Genomic DNA, 18043 nt, shown 5'->3' with positions numbered 1-18043 from the left:
ATCCGCTCCAGAGACTTTACTAATTTTCAGCCATCGACTGGCTTTTTCAACTTCACTCTGGACGTGGGTAGCACTGAAACTATGACAGAGGAATGAGTCTGAGCATGTTCAAGTCAAGGACAGAGTCTAGTTTGAGGATGTTCTTTAAAATTTTCTCTCCAGAAAGCATTGACTCCCTCCCTGTCCTAGATGTGCTCCTCCCAACCTATTCCACGATAGCATGATCCTCACCAATGGTACCACCACAAACCCTATCTCAGGAAAGTCAGGGGTCAAACAAGGCTCTGTCATCACACCAACCTCTTCTCCATCTTCTTCACTGCAATATTGAACCTTGCCTCCAAAAAATTACCCACAGGCATGAAGGAAATTAACAGAACAGATGGAAACTGTTGAATGTACACCACCTTTAATCCAAATCCGAAATTATTCCTACCTCAGCGATTGAGCTTCAGTATGCAAGTAGTTCTTGTGTGTGCACTCACTCAGAAACTGAGATCCAGGTTGTTGTAATATTGCTGTAAGAGAGAATACATTAATGAGTAGGTAGCCAGGGTGTAAACCATATGACCAGCAGACATTGTTCAGAGGAGCTTTCTGTTTAGCTATCAGCATGAGGTATGAAAGAATAGCAGCTGTACTTTCTGGTTAACAAGAACTGTTAAATCTTTATAGTAAACCTGTCTGCTGAACAATCCTGTACTATACCTTCAAATAAGCTGAACCTATGTTTAGTTTACCAGTTCTGTGTGAGATTGGTAAGTTTGTATTAAGCAAACATAGAAATACAACATGGTGAGCAGCAATGGTTCCTCTTAGTCAAAACAAGGAAGAATTCAAGATCACAGGAAAAGCCACAGACAATATTTTGTGTTGTACAAAGGCTGTGGCCCAGATTTTCGCCACAACAGAGAGGCTCTCCATCATGGAAAAGTTCCCAGAAATGACCGAAATCTCCAAGTCCTGCCCCTGAACCCAAAGTTTCCCATCTTCACGGGGCGGGACTGGAGTTGGGCAAGGGTTTGCACATGTACGAATTCCGGAGGAAGTTAGCCATTTTAAACCATCAGCTGCCTCCACTGACTTCGGAGTTTTGAACTCTAGGGGTAGAGTTTTTAGGTTGGCGAGTGGGCATGATCGGCGGGTCTGAGATCGGCCGGGAACATACCGCCGACCGCAATCGGCCCCTGGCCATGATTTATTGCTGGCTGGTCAATTAATAGCCAGCCTGATGCATGCGCTGAGGAGCTCACGCTACCAGAGTGCGGGCAGGAGGAGGGTGGGCACCGATGTTGGCGTGGGTGAGCGCTGACAGAAAGCTCTCTGAAGACAGAGAGCTGCCTCAGGGAGCTGAAGACCTGAAAAGCAATAAATAAAGTTTTTAAAATAAGGAAAAAGTGTCGAAGTATCACAATCAATTACCTAAACATATATATGATTCACCCATCCACCAATCGTAAGGTCATAGGGTAAAATCAAAGACAGTTGCACTGTTAATGACCTTAATTGGCCTCTTAATGTCGTTGGGCACGCTTCTGACTTTTGTGCACGCGCGCCGACCAAAATATCGCGTGAGCGCAGGATGACGTCGGGACGCTCTCGCACGATTTCATGCCCGATCAGGTTGGGCGCATGTCTGCCCGCTGAACTGAAAATTCTGCCTTCGCTGTGTGGATTCCTGAGCCGGTAGATTAGACCAGGTAAGGGTATGCCTGAACTTGGTGGATTCTTTGGAAAGCCAGGGTATCCCTTTGGAGAGTTAAGGTACACTTTTTGATAGAGTTCCAGGGCAACTTTAGGAGAGGTAGGACACCCTTTGGGATTGTTAGAATTAAACATGATTATGCACTTCTTACGCACACACTGTCAAGATAACAGCTGCCAAGGAACTGTCCAACTGCCAAGGAACTGTCTAACAGTCAAGGAACTGTCCAGCTGTCATGGAACTGTCCAGGACGTATCAAAGCTGTCAAATCTGTCCAGGAAGTGCCCAAGGCTACTAGATGAGATGGCATGGAGGGGCCAAGAATCAAGTGTGGTGTGTGGGGGGCATGAGTTGGCACTAAGTTGGCATAGGGGTACAAGGGGCCATGGGACACAGGTAGAGGGGTATGTATTAGCATGGATGGGAATAGGGAATGTGTGGAGGATGAGGGGGTGAGGGCTGGGGGGATGTTTTTTGTTTCAATATTATTTTAATTTATTTAAACCCGATGCTGGAGCACAGAGACAGGCCTTACATCCAGCCCGCCTCCACAGCCGGCAGCCTCTGCACTTGTTCTAGGGTCACCCATAAGACTCTGAAAATCTGAGCTGTGGATGGCCATTTTTAAAGGCCACATTCACCGGGCTGGGAAATCTCCCAACTGTGCACCAGATCCGGGGGAAAAATTCTGGGCCTGTATGTGCATTGAGGACCTCAAGAGGTAGAGTGCCTCTTTAGATAATGTTTCACAAAGCAGAGAGTACCTGATTTGTGGGTTAGCTGGATCGTAGTGAATCAGGCAGCCCACTTTGAATCAGGCAGTTGATTTTGAGTTGGACAGTACAAGCTGCAGGGCCATCATGATGTTCTCAGGTGCCAGACAGAAAGGATGCAAGAAAGGAAAAAAACAGCCAGCAAGCAATAAAAGAGGGAGAGAGAAAAAAAACACAGCAGCTGCATTGCTGAATCTCCCCACGGAGTAGAGAAGCTACAAATCCCCGACACATTGACAGCATTTGTAAAAGACAGGAAAAATCAGGAAAATGACCACCAAATTCCCAGCATGAATTGGAAGGCCACAGATGTCCTCTCCAAATTTAGGCTTTTTAAACAGAGGATGGAGGTATTCTTTTCGATTTACCCATCACGGAACCAGATAATTAAGTGGCAAAAATAAAGATAACCATTGGAAATGAAGGAAATGCACAGAGTCAAAATTTTGGGACTGCCTGAGGATGATCAGAAGGATTCTGACAAGCTATGGAATGTGCCAGAGGATGAGCTTCGTGTAAAGGTGAACTTTAGAAACACTGTTTAGAGCTGATGGCTTACAGATAACAGCCACAAGAATCATTTGATCAGTTTGTTAGCAGGTGCCAAGATAAGTGCAAGGACTGTGATTTTTCAGAAGCTGAGCTGCCCAAACGAATAATGGGCCTCATTATCACTTCAAGGCTAATTGAAACTTTCCAAAAAGATCTTTTGGAGAAAAAGAAAAGTCACAATATTGACGTACTGCTAAAAGATGGCAGAAAATATGAAGCCATTGTAGCTGGACAATACCTGCAAGCTTTAGGTGCAGCTACCAATATTGGCCCTGTAGCCCTGACGCAGAAAGCAAGCATGTTGTGTGGGAATTGCAGTCTGCTGCACCCACCACAAAGCTGTCCTGCGTTTCAAGATCTTAGTAAGTTGTGCAGTGTCAAAGGATATTGAGATTGCCTTTGCAGGAATTCTGGTTCTGGAGTTGCGACGGGGGGTAAGACGCAGTATCCGGCCAGTAACAACAGGGAGTGTGCCGGAGACCCACATAAGTGCAAGTACATACACAAGATTAGCAGCCAGGCAGACCCGGTAGAAGATGCAGAGCAGAAAGACCTTCAACTGGAAAATGAACAGGTTTTCCACATTGTCAATGTGATACAAGGTGTGGATGAAGTCAAATGTTATAGAAGCTTTTGTATTGATGAAAAAAGAGACAATCAGAGTCCACTTGCCAACCAATCAACACTCTCTTCAAATACAGTATAAATTGTTGTTTTCCCCTTATATTGGTATTCTTGCAAAGTGTCCTGATGAGCGCAAGACAAAAAGCTTCCACATGTCTCTTTCTTCAGCAATACTCAAGTTCCGCACTACCAAAGGACAGTTTAGAAGCTTTAGTTACAATGCCCAAAGGAAAGCAGCAAACACATGCTCACAGCCAAAGTCAACAGAGGAGCGAGAGTGAATATCTTACCAGTCAGAATGCTGAAGGATATGTATCTGGATCGTTGGAAGCCAATGATACAACTTGCAACAGACAAACTAACTGCATACCTGTTCATTGCATAGGTGCATTAACGTTGAAATGCAGCTACAGCAAGTCTGCATGGAAACCACTAGTATCCCACCTGGTGAACACGAGTGGACCAGCAGTGGCAGGGTTACAGTGTACACGGAACTCTACATTGTGACCATACACGAGGTCACCAAGATACCAATCACAGCGGAAGAGGCCAAGAATAATCACGTTGAGTCAGTCCATGACGTATTAAAGATGTACTCAGACCTATTTGCGCCATAGGAACTTCTGAGGTGATGCTGTACGACACCTCAGAGATGATGCAATTTCGTCGATTGACTCTCCTAGAAAGTGCTATGTGCACATATGGGAGAAGCTCAAGAGTGAGTTGGATGACATGGAGTACAATGGCATCACCTGTTGTGTGCATCAGCATACCAACTGGTACAGTTCCATTACGTGTTTACAGCCTATGCATTGGTTGGCCCCGTTGATTCTGATGACTTCAGCGTGCATCCTCTGGAGAGCCAAGACCTTGAGGGCCCCGGCTTGCTTTGGCTGTCCTCCTGTGGGCCAGCTGCTCCCGCTGTGGTGACAGAGGATGCGGCCGAAGTGGTCACAGGCAAAGGGGACTCAGAGGGAGCAGACAGCCTCTGTGATTCTTGAGTGGATGACCTAGGGATGTCCAGTTGTCACTCCTCCTCCCTGCGGGTACTTGAGAGCCCTGGCCTGATACCTTGAGGGAAGGAGCAAGTGGAGGGATGTTGAGGTGCCCTATTTCCCTCTCGCGTTGCCACTGCAGGAACTCACCCATGCTGCCGCGATGAAGTGCAGGTCTGCACGCATCTTTGCGGTCTGCTGGACCAGGGTCTCCATGGCGTCCGCCATCCTTCCTATGGAGACCTCCATTCGCACACATGTGGGCACCATTTCATCAGAGAGCAAGCAGACTTACTCCTCTGACTTGTGTGCCACTCTGTTGAGGGCTTCCAACAGTTCTTCCCTGCTTTCTGCTGACTCTCCACAATGAGTTGGAAGGCCAAATCTAGAGGTTTGTCATCTGACTTGGACCTCACAGATGCCTCCCCTAGTACCGGGGAGCTCGCTGGACCTGCCTCCTCTTGCTGCAGACAAGTGTCCATGCAGTGACCACCAGATTGTGAACCTGAGCCTGCTCTAGATCTATGTCCCATCGAGGTACATGTCTTTGTGCTGGTGCAGGGTGTGGGTAAGCGCTGTGATGGGTCTTCCAGGCTGCTTATTTCCAGCTCTTCAATGGAGGAGGTGTCCTCTTGTCTGGAGGTGAGGACGTGGATGGAGCTAAGGGACTGACTGGCTATGGGTGTCAGTTGCTTGGCAGAGATCCCTGTGAACCAAAATAGAGATAATTAGTGCATGACAGCAGAGTCGAAAGCAGGAGAGAGTACTGACGGTTGTATTGAGAAAGGGATGATGTGGTGCAGGATAATCACACGGGTGTTCACTGTCAACCTGCCTGTCGCCTCAGGCACAGTCCACGTCCTCACCGGTCAGCACAATGGTAAGCTTCTCAAAGTGAGTGAGGGGCCTAATGTGGGCCACTCCACCCCCAGTCTCGGACCTCTCCCTGCTATTATGAGCCAGCTTCCCCTGAATGAAAACAGATGGAAAGAGTGTGAGCAGGATGCATGGCACTGCGTGGAATGTTTGTGTGGTGAGCAGAGCCATGGATGGGATGAGGATGCGAGCTCCAGAGGATATGAGCCTGATGGGTTTGTGAGGCTGTGTGTGACAGTTAGTGGTATTGGCCCTTGAGGTGTGAGATCCCTGTGAATTTCTGATGAGTTTGTCAGTGTGAGTTGACAGTGATGAGGTGGTTGACTTACCCTGGTGGAACGGATGAGATCATTCATCCTCTTCCTGCGCTGGATGGCTGACCACCTCTGTGCTCTGGTGGCGCTGACCTCCACTGCCACTGCCTCCCAGGCCAGATTGGTGACTCTTGTGGGCCTCCTGTGGCCAGAGCGGGAGTAGAGGACACCGTGGCCACCTTCCACTGCATTCAGCAGGCGCCCCAGAGAGACGTCACTAAATTTAGGGGTTGCTGTCACCTTTGCTTTCGGGGCCATCTGTTGCCTGGAGCAGCCCTGGTCTGTAGACATGAAATAGGCTTGCGCTTTAAATATGGCGCCTGGAGTGAGGAAGCGCTGAGGTCATGACGTGTCATGCAAATCTTAACCTGCCTGCCAGCCTTCCAGAGTGTTTCCCGTGAATGCATTATTAATGAGGACACGTTGGGAATGGGACAATACAGCTCGAAAACCTGCCACTGCAGTTGGTGGGTAAAACAACTTTTTATGCCTACTACCACACTTAGTGCAAATCTGGGACGATTCCACCCAATGAGTTCAGTTTTCAGCTTGTTCTGAAGACGAGATCATATTGGGCAATGGGCCACAATATACAGACAGTCCTTTTAGGGACATGTGTGCTAAATGGGGCAATAACCATGTGAGAGTCTCACTATCCCAGATCCAACAGTCTCGCCAAGTGAATGGTTCGCATTGTTAAGTCATTAATCATAAAATGCAGGGAAACAAAACAAGATCTCTATCACCATGTTACATTGAAGAGCAATGCCTTTAGACATGGGCTTACCGTTACTCATAGAAATAATGTCTGGAAGGCAGGCTAGGACAACATTGTCAAGCCAACACCTGTCCCATTTCTCAGGAGTACCGCAGAAACTTCTTGGAAAACAAGGAGAATGAAGATGGTGTATGACCAAAATGCAGGTGCAGAACTGTTTAGCCTGCATGTATCCTGCCCAGGGGACTTGGTTACCTGCAGAAGTGTCCAAAGCGTGCAATGAGCCTAGGTCCTATGAAGTCACAACACCAAATGGGGTGATGTTAAGAAGGGACGGGAGCCAGCTAAGGGAATTGTAGAACTGTATAACACCCAGCAGTCCAACTGTATCAGAACATATCCAAAGATAGATTTGGAGAGTGAAATTGTGAAAGACTACCAAGAAAACAATCAGCACTCTTACAATACATAGGTTACCAACACACCTACAAGTCAAGAACACCCAAGAGATAAGTCTAGATCTCAGGAAGATCATACTATTACAAGATCTGGGAGGATTGCTAAACCATCTATATGTTATACAGACACTTAAACTCTTAAATTCTTAAACTCTTGAACAAAGATTTATTTTTTGTATCAATAATTTTTGCAACTACCCTAACGTATATATATTTTCATTCTTAATCTATGTAATGTTATCTTGGGAAAAAAAAGGGGATGTTGTGATATTGCTTTAAGAGAGAATATGCTAATGAGTAAGTAACTCCCACATTGCAACACCTCCCCACATCAATTAAGATCAACAGCGAGGTCCAAGAAAATGTGGACCATTTTCACTATCTTGGAAGCCCCCTCTGGACAAAGACAGATATAGACAATGATTCATCATCGCTTCCAGCTTGATCAGCCTTTGGCCAACTGATGAAAAGAATATTTGAGGACCAGGATTTCAAACCCAAGACTAAGGTCATGATTGACCGAGCAGCAGTGATCCCTGCTCTCCTGTATACTTCGGTGACTTTAACAACCTACAGCATGTTGTTATGTCCCTTTAAATGGCATATCCTCAGCTACTGTCCATAATTACCCACAAGACAAGATGTGATGTTATAATCCCATTTACTCTGTAGACAGAACAAAGCGGCAGTCCTACAGGCCAGACATGTCTACATAGCCTCCCAGTTACCATTGTCTGTATGTAGCCTTATCTCAAATAAAGAACCCACATTATTGTTTTACCAGGTCTTGTTGTATGACTGATACTTTTGTGATAAACAGAAGTACACAACACAGAAGGCACCTCAAAGCACTAGACAAGTACCACCAGCAGTGCCTTTGCAAAATCCTCCAGATCCAATAGCAAGAAAGGCTGTCCAACACCAACAACCTCTCTCAAGCTAGCTTGCCCAGCATTGAGGCGATGATCACTCAAAACTAGCTCCGCTGCTTGGACATGTTGTTCATATGACTGATGCCACACTCCCAAAGCAACTGCTCTTCTCAGAACAAAAACAAAAACACCTGGGAAAACTCAGCAGATCTGACAGCATCTGCAGAGAGGGATACAGTTAACGTTTCGAGTCCGTATGACTCTTGATCAGAACTAAGGAAAAATAGAAAAGAGGTGAAATATAAACTGGTTTAAGTGGGGTGGGGGGGAGGTGGGATGGGTAGAGCTGGATAGAGGGCCAGTGATAGGTGGAGATTGCCAAAAGATGTCATAGACGAAAGGACAAAAAGGTGTTGACGGTGGTGATATTAGCTAAGAAATGTACTAATGAGGACATTAAGGATGGAAAGCAGGACGAGCAAGGGACAGATAGCCCTAGTGGGGGTGGGGTGGGGGGGGGATCGAAATAGGCTAAAAGGTAGAGATAAAACAATGGATGGAAATACAGTTAAAAATAATGGAAATAGGTGGGAAAATAAAAATCTATATAAATTATTGGAAAAAAAAGGGGAGGGTTGGAAAGTGGCTGGGAATGGAGGAGAGAGTTCATGATCTAAAATTGTTGAACTCAATATTCAGTCCAGAAGGCCGTAAAGTGCCTAGTCGGAAGATGAGGTGCTGTTCCTCCAGTTTGCGGTGAGCTTCACTGGAACAATGCAGCGGACCAAGGACAGACATGTGGACATGAGAGCAGGGTGGAGTGTTGAAATGGCAAGCGACAGGGAGGTCTGGGTCATGCTTGCGGACAGACCGAAGGTGTTCTGCAAAGCGGTGGGTCACCCAGTCTGCGTATGGTCTCTCCAATGTAGAGGAAACCGCATTAGGAGCAACGAATGCAGTAGACTAAATTGAGGGAAGTGCAAGTGAAATGCTGCTTCACTTGAAAGGAGTGTTTGGGCCCTTGGACGGTGAGGAGAGGGGAAGTAAAGGGGCAGATGTTGCACCTTCTGCGGTTGCATGGGAAGGTGCCGTGGGAGGGGGCTGAGGTGTAGGGGGTGATGGAGGAGTGGACCAGAGCGTCCCGGAGGGAATGATCCCTGTGGAATGCCACCAGGGGGGCTGAAGGGAAGATGTGTTTGGTGGTGGCATCATGCTGGAGTTGGCGGAAATGGCAGAGGATGATCCTTTGAATGCAGAGGCTGGTGGGGTGATAAGTGAGGACAAGGAGGACCCTATCATCGTTCTGGGAGGGAGAGGAAGGTGTGAGGGCGGATGCGCGGGGAATGGGCCAGACACGGTTGAGGGCCCTGTCAACCGCCGTGGGTGGAAAACCTCGGTTAAGGAAGAAGGAAGACATGTCAGAGGAACTGTTTTTGAAAGTGGCATCATCAGAACAGATGCGATGGAGGCGAAGGAACTGAGAGAATGGGATGGAGTCCTTACAGGAAGCGGGGTGTGAGGAGCTGTAGTCGAGGTAGCTGCGGGAGTTGGTAGGCTTGTAATGAATATTGGCGGACAGTCTATCACCAGAAATTGAGACTGAGAGGTCAAGGAAGAGAAGGGAAGTGTCAGTGATGGACCACGTGAAAATGATGGAGGGGTGGAAATTGGAAGCAAAATTAATAAATTTTTCCATGTCCCGACGAAAGCATGAAGCAGCACTGAAGCAGTCATCAATGTACCGGAGAAAGAGTTGTGGGAGGGGGCCTGAGTCGGACTGGAACAAGGAATGTTCCACATACCCCATAAAGAGACAGGCATAACTGGGGCCCACGCGGGTACCCATAGCCGCACCTTTTATTTGGAGGAAGTGAGACGAGTTTAAGGAGAAATTGTTCAGTGAGAGAACAAGTTCAACGAGACGGAGGAAAGTAGTGGTGGATGGGGATTGTTCGTGCCTCTGTTCGAGGAAGAAGCGGGGAGCCCTGAGACCATCCCGATGGGGGATGGAGGTGTAGAGGGATTGGACGTCCATGGTGAAGAGGAGGCGTTTGGGGCCAGGGAACTGGAAATTGTTGATATGATGTAGGGCGTCAGAGGAATCGCAGATGTAAGTGGGAAGAGACTGGACAAGGGGAGAGAGAATGGAGTCAAGATAGCATACTATATTTCACCTCTTTTCTATTTTTCCTTAGTTCTAATCAAGAGTCATACGGACTCCAAATGTCAACTGTGCTCTTCTCCGCCGATGCTGCCAGACCTGCTGAGTGTTACCAGGTATTTTTGTTTTTGTTCTAGTTTTCCAGCATCCGCAGTATTTTGCTTTCTGCTCTTCTCAGAACTCTGTCGTGGCAGGAAACTCCCAGGAAGGCAATGGAAATGCTTTAGGGATGTCCTCAAACATCCCTGAAGAGGTAAACAGACCCATTGACTCATGGGAGATCCTCGCTTGTGACTGACCAAAATGGAAAACATTCATTTGGGAAAGCACCGAACGCAGGGAGAAACTTCATTATGAATACACAGAGGCAAAGTCAAGGCGTTGGAGAAAGCACAAAAACCTCCAAACACTTCATCTACCCAGCCCTTCAGGCACCACCTGCCCTGCATGTGGCAATCTGCAGGTCACACGTTGCACTTATCAGACACCTCTGAACCGATTAAACTAAAGTGAAAGCAAGTCATCCTCAATCCTAAGGGACTGCCTCAGAAAAAGAAGCTTCTGAATATAATTTATGGTTTCTTTGTGAAGATTTCTGTTGAGATACACATGTCAGCTTAAACAGCAATGTCAATATCTTGCAGTGGGGAAAAATGCACACAGCAATTTTTGTTTACCAATGATGCCCCAGGAAGATGAATTGTACATAATCTATTTGAATTGTACGATGAATACCTTGGAAGTTGAGTCTGGTATCTGAGTTTAATTTATGAAAGGTAGGTTCTGTTTCATCAGTTTGAAACTATTTTGACACTTTAATAAAACTACCAAGTACATGTGCACAAGCTACGGCTCTTTTCGCTATAATGGCGAAATATGAGCGGTGGTCTGATAAAGGACATCGGATGTCTTGTGGTGCAGTGGGTAGCGTCCCTACCACTGAGTCAGAAGCTCAGGGTTCTGGTCCCACCCCAGGAACTGATGGCCATGGTTCATAACGTGGCCAAACCTTGCAACCTGCAAATCCTTCCACTACACCTGTGGCAGGTTGGTAAGAGCGGGAGAATTTAAAAAAAAAATCTGTGGAAACACGCTCTAAAGTTGTTCTGTTCCTCACACTACTTAGTATCTTTCCATTTATTGTGCTCTTCTTTGCTCTGTTGCAGCTTCCAAAATGCATTACCTCACACTTTTCCAGATTGAATTACATTTTCTATTTTTCCATCCAACTGTCCAGACATCTATATCTTCCTGCAGTCAAAAGCTAACCACCTCACAGTCAATCACATGGTCAATTTTTTAAAAATTCTTTATCATGCTCCCTACATTTGAGTCCAAATCATTGATGGAATCTACAAAAAGTAAGGGACCGAGCACTGAGCCTTGCAGAACTCCAAAGGTACAGCCTTCAAGTCATGAAAACTTTTGCTAAACATTACCCTTCGTGCCACTAAGCCAATTTTGAATCCAATTTGCCATTCTCCCTTGGATCTCAAGGACTTTTACTTTTTTGACCAGCCTGCCATGTGGGACCTTGTCAAAAGTCTTGTTAAAAAACCATGTCAACCACATCCACTGCATGGCCCTGATCAGCACTACTTGCCAATTGCTCAAAATATTTAATCAGCTTAGTCCAACATGACCTTCCCTTAGTAAACCGATGCTGACTTTGCTTTTCTATGCTTTTCTAAATGAATACCGTCCCCCAGAATTGATTGCAATAATTTGCCCACATCGGAAGTTAAACTATCTGCCTATAATTATTCGGATGATCCCTTCCTCCCATTTTAAGCAATGTTGCATATATTGGCAATCCTCCAGTCCTCACACCACTCTGGTAGCCAGGGAGGATTGAAGTATGGTGGTTTCCCTCTTGTTTCTTTTAACATCCTGGGATGTGTTTCATCTGGGCCTGGTGGCTTATCCACTTTCAAAGATCTCAAATCTTTAATGCTTCCTATAATATTTTCCTAAGTACAACTGGATTCCTTTTTGTCTATTTTCCAAACCTTCTTTTGGTCTGCCTTCCAAACTCTCTTGCTAATTTTCTGCCTTCCATTTCCAATTCTGATTTTCTCCCTTCTTTATTTACGCTCAGCCTCTTTACCCTCTGCCAGCTAGCTTACACTCTCCCAACTGTACAACCTAACCTATCCGTGAGGATATTGGACCATGGCCCTTTTGAGTGTAACCTGTCTGGCCTGTATAGACCCCACCTTTCCAGAGCTATTTCCAATGTCCCAAAAATATAAAGCACTTCCCCCTGCACCATTTCTCCAGTCATACATTTATCTCTCTATCCTCCTATTTCTGTACCCACTACCTTCCTCACAGTTCAAAATTCCACCAAGTTTTGTGTTATTTGCAAATTTTGAAATTGTGACTTGTTTTGCCCGGAATCCCACAGGGCCCTATGCTGTGGCCTTAACTTTTTACAATTTATATCCATAAATTAGATAAGGGGAATGAAGACATGGTATCTAAATTTGCAGATGATACAAAGATAGGTAGGAAAGTATGTTGTGAAGAGGACACAAGGAGGCTGCAGACGGATATAGATAGGTTGAGTGAGTCAGCAAAAATCTGACAGATGGAGTTTAGTGTGGGAAAACGTGAAGTTGTTCACTTTGGCAAGAAGAATAAAAAAGCAGAGTATTACTTAAACAGAGAACAGCTGCAGAACTCCAAGGTGCAGCACTAGGTGTTCTAGTGCATGAGTCACAAAAAGTTAGTATGCAGGTACAGCAAGTAATTAAGAAGCCTGATGGAATATTATCTTTTATTATGAGAGAGACTGAACATAAAATAAGGATGTTATGCTTCAGTTATACACGCATTGGTGAGACCACATCTCGAATACTGTGTGCAGTTTTGGTCTCCTTATTTAAGGAAGAATGTAAGTGTGTTGGAGGAGGTTCAGAGGATGTTTACTAGGTTGATACCTGGAATGAGCGGGTTGTCTTATGGGGAAAGGTTGGACAAACTGGGCTTGTTTCCACTGGAGTTTAGAAGAGTGAGGGATGACTTGATTGAAGTATATAAGATCCTGAATGGTCTTGACAAGGTGGGCGTGGAAAAGTAGTTTCCTCTAATGAGTGAGTCCAGATATAGGAGGCACTGTCTTTAAATTAGGGCAGAGATGAGGAGAAGTTTTTTCTCAGAGTGTTGTACGACTTTGGAACTCTGTGCCTCAGACGGCAGTGAAGGTGGGGTCATTGAATATTTGTAAGGCGTAGGTGGATAGATTCTTGTTAGCCAAGGAAATCAAAGATTATCGGGGGTAGATGGGAATGTGCAATTTGAAACACAAACAGATCAGCCATGATTTTATTGAATGGCGGAATAGGCTCAACTGAATGGTCTACTTCTGCTCCTTTTCGTATGTTCTTAACTAAAGGCCGACAAGTACCCAGGACCTGATGGACTTCATCCTTGGGTCTTAAAAGAAGTGGCTGCTGAGATAGTAAATGCATTGGTTTTAATTTTCCAAAATTCCTCAGATTCTGGAAAGGTCCCATCAGATTGGAAAATTGTGACTCCTGTATTCAAAGAAGGATGTAGACAAAAAGCAGGAAACTACAGGCCAGTTAGCGTAACATTTTTCATAGTAAGATATTGGAATCTCTTATTACGGAGGTTATGGCAAGGCACTTAGAAAATTTCAAAGCAATCAGGCAAAGTGAACATGGATTACTGAAAGGAAAATCATGTTTGACTAATTTATTGGAGCTTTTTGAGGAAGTAACAAACAACATGGATAAAAGGGAGCATGTAGTGTACTTAGATTTCTAGAAGACATTTGACAAGGTACCACATTAAAGGTGTAGGGGATAACATGTTGGCATGAATAGAGGATTGGTCAGCTAACAGGAAACAGAGGGCTGCATCTTACCTATGTCGGGCACGCTGGGTGGGAGCCGATCAGTGCCCGTGATCGACTGTGCACCGCCATTTTATGTAGGCAGGGCAATTAAGGCTCGCCCAGTGTAACACATGGCCGATAGCGCTCAGCGCTACCTGTGTGGTTAGGGAGAGGAGGGAGAGTCGGGGCCTGCGCTCTTTCACGCATACGTGCAAAAGAGTGCCGCAATCTCCCTGAAGCACAGAGCTGCCTCAGGGAAATTAAATTGATAAAAATTTTTTGTTATAAATGAAGTAAAAAATTATTTACACGTGCCCCCTCATATGACAGTGTCACATGAGCTGGTACACGTTTGTGAGTATAGCAAAATTTTAAAAATTATTTTATAAAACCTTCAGGAAACCTCATCCCGCCTGTGGATGAGGTCTCCTGAAAAACACAAAGGCCGCTTGGGGTCTTTACCTGCCCGCCAACCTCATGGTTGGACAGGCAGCATTGTTAATAAGCTTGATTACTTTTTTAATGGCCTTAATAGGCCATTGACAGTTCGGTGGGCACACAGCCGACTTTGGCGCGTGCCTGCCGAATGAAAGATCTAAGTGATGCGCGATCAGGACGTACGCCCAACGTCATCTCGCGTCATTTTGCGTGTCGGTGTGTTGGGCTCGCCCCCGGACGTCGACAGCAATATTCTGGCCAGAGAGTTAATTTTCCAGTTGACAAGATGTGCTGAGTGGAGTGCCACAGGGCCTCAGCAATTTACAATTAATATCAATGACTTGAATGAAGGGGCTGAATGTATTGTTGCTAAATTTGCTGATGATAGAAAGATAAGTGGGAAAGTAAGTTGTGAAGAGAACATATGGATTCTTTTTTAAAATCCATTCATGGGATGTGGACGTTGCTGGCTAGGTCAGCATTTATTGCTCATCCCTAATTGCCCTTGTTCAGAGGGCACTTATTATGAGTCAACCACATTGCTGGGTCTGGAGTCACATGTAGGTCAGGCCAGGTAAGGGTGGAAGATTTCCTTCCCTGAAGACATTAGTGAACCAGACAGGTTTTTACAACGATTGACAATGGTTTCATGGTTATCATTAGGCTTTTTATTCCAGATTTTTATTGAATTCAGTTTCCAACATCTGCCACGGCGGGATTCAAACCTAGTTCCTGAGCACATTACCCTGCATTTCTGGATTACTATTCCAGTGACAATACCACTATGCCATTGCCTCCCCATCTGCAAAGGGATATTCTGCTTCCTAAAATCTGGTGCCCTGGACCTTTGCTATTGACCATACTAAATTAAAGAAAAAATAATGCCAATGTCTTTTGGGACCAGATTTTGATCCCTGCTTGGACAACCAAGTGAGCCACAACTGTAGGTTGACCCCTGTTTGCCTAATCTGGCCAGATGTCCTTCCACCAACCATATGTTAGAAACACAGGAAGAGAAAAGGATCATTCAGCACCTCAAGCTTGCTCCACCATCTACCAGATCATGTCAAGTTCATGAACTTGTCAGCTCCCATTCACCTGGTGCTTGACTGCAAGCATTCAAAGACTTTGGGGGAAGCAAGTTCCGGATTTGCACTACCCTGTGAAAAGTGCTTTCTGATTTCAGACCAAAGTGGCCTAACTCTATTTTTAAGATTATGTCCCCTTGTTCTGGATTCACCCACGAGAGAAAATGAGCTTATGGAAAGTTGTATTTGTGCTTTCTAATGGTTCACTGGTGATTTCATGTTGCAGCATTGATAATTGTAGGATGGGAGTGTTTCCTTTGGTGTGCAGGAGTGGGGTGTAGTACTTTCTGAAGCTGAATGTTCACCCTTAATATAGTGCAGATCAAACATGTACTGAGCAAGAATGAACTTGGTGAAAATGTGCAGTTTATAATTAAAATGTATAATGCTTTTTGCATTTTTAATGAAATTTTCTGATGTTCCACTGCACTGCCAGCTAAAATTCTACCAAGGCAGAACATTGTTTTCATTGTGATTTTGCTGTCAGTGACTGTAACAGACAGGCTATTTTAGTGCTTTATCTTAGAAAAGGCTCTCTGCTCGCCTACTGTGTTTAATTACCAAGCTGCTCATATGCAGGTTTAACAGATTGCCAAACTACCTTTTAGTAATAAAATGAAACCATGTTTTCTGCAGATCAGAAGTAAATTATTTTCTTTTTATATGTATAACCTATACCAATTCCAACAAAGTAAAACCAGCAGCACTGCTAAATAAAATATAGCTACAAAATCAGTCAGACTAGCACAAGATTTATAGCTGATCCATCACTGAATACAAAATCACCACTTACATTCTGCATTCGTTATGCCAAATGCCAATTTTTATTTGCTTTCCATTCATTTCTACATGCCAGGCTGCAGTCAGAAAATGTCACTGATTCTACACAGCAGCAGCAATTTTGCACAGTCAGTGCAAGATCAAAAGGCACGTCACCATTTACTGTAGTGTGCCTTGGACTGATCTGAGATCACAAATTATCCTTTTATTTTTTGCCTGCCCTTCTCCTGAATTCTTGTTTGAAAATCAATTTGGGGAAGGGGAAAGATGGAAGAGAGAAACATAAAAATTGTCACTAATTGGCTGTTCGGGTAGTTCAGCATTGTGAAGGAAACAGGCCACAATAGGATCCTTGGTCTTTTGAGGCAGAAGTTGTGAAAAGTGCTATTTAAATGCAGGTTATTCCTTTCACCTTTGAAGAGAGGAATTAGGGAAGTAGCTGTGGTCTGAGAGGGAGTTCGCAGAACTGCAAACTTGTACTCTGCTCAATCCTGAGAGTTTGCATCAAAGAGCTTTTCTTTGTTAGTTATCCTGGAGTCAAGGGCAGGATTTTTAGCCCTTGCAGGGGTTAGGCATGGATGTGGGTTGGTGGGAAAATTTGCAGCGCCAGCCTCTGTACCAGTTTGCCAGCAGCACCCTGTCCTAGGCTATTTTCCCAGAGGCGTGTTGAGGCCGGCAGTGAAATCCACCCTCAAGCAGCTGATAGCAAATTAATGAGATCTAAAGACCAATTAAGGCCTATTGTTAGAGGCCAACTGGAAACTTGCAGGACAGTAGATCTGGGGGGCAGTGGTGGAGGGGTGGGGATCAATGCTCCAGGGATACTTTGAGCCTCGAACCACCTCCACCCTCCCCACCCCTCCCCATCTTTCGCTTCTGCAGCCGCAGGATGCCTTGTGGATGGGCTTTCCCTCCACAATGGTGATTCTTCTTCAAAATGGACCATGGGATCTCTTACGCACATCTGAGAGAGCAGACAGGCCCTTGGTTTAACATTTCAATCTCTGGCAGTGCAGTACTTCCCACAGTACTACATTGGAGTGCAAGTCTTGAATTTTGTGCTAAATTGGAACCTGAGCTCAATCTCCTGGAGTGCTACCAATTGAGCCACAGCTCAGCTGAGTAAATTGCAAAATCAGATCATTCTATAGGATGACCAGTAATGTTTTCAGAGAAATTAGTTGATGAACAGTTACAAACAAGCTTCTATAAAGAGACCATTAAAGTCGTGTTATCTCTCTGAGCTGTGAATCCCAAGGTGGACCAGGATGCTCTTAGCTATGTAACAGATTATTTCAGGAGGCCAATCAAAGGCAGAAAAGTAACCAATCCTTTGCCAGCATTTTAAGTTTCATTTGAGACAATTTTAGCAGGTTCCCTATGTCACTCACCTTGGGGTTACAATGTTGTAAGAAATGGGTTAGGTTCTGATATGGAGGGGAAAGAGGGGGACATGCCGTTTAGAAAGAAAAATGAATGCGATCTTTCTAGAGATAAAGCAGAAGTGTTTTTGAATTGTTTCTGTGAAAATAAATACAGTAGCATTTCCTTACCCTTTGTAGGTAGATAATGAATCTGTTTCTCTTACATTTCATATTTAAATAAATAAATCTTTGCATGTCATTTGGACAAACAGATCTTCAACTTTGTTGCTTAGCTATTTAGTATCTGCTTTTCTTCAGAAAAATATGAACTCAAGGAATTTGCATCTTTCTATCTTTACCAAATATATTTATAATAGTACTTACTGTTATCAGATGATTCTGCTTAAATAAACACCCAAAGGCTAGGAATTTTATTCAAGTCCTTGCCCCAAAATTGATTAAT

This window comes from Cetorhinus maximus, chromosome 2 (assembly GCF_964194155.1).
Source record: "Cetorhinus maximus chromosome 2, sCetMax3.hap1.1, whole genome shotgun sequence".
Classification (NCBI taxonomy): Eukaryota; Metazoa; Chordata; class Chondrichthyes; order Lamniformes; family Cetorhinidae; genus Cetorhinus; species Cetorhinus maximus.
The sequence above is the reverse complement of the archived record's forward strand: the minus strand, read 5'-3'. Positions refer to the sequence as shown.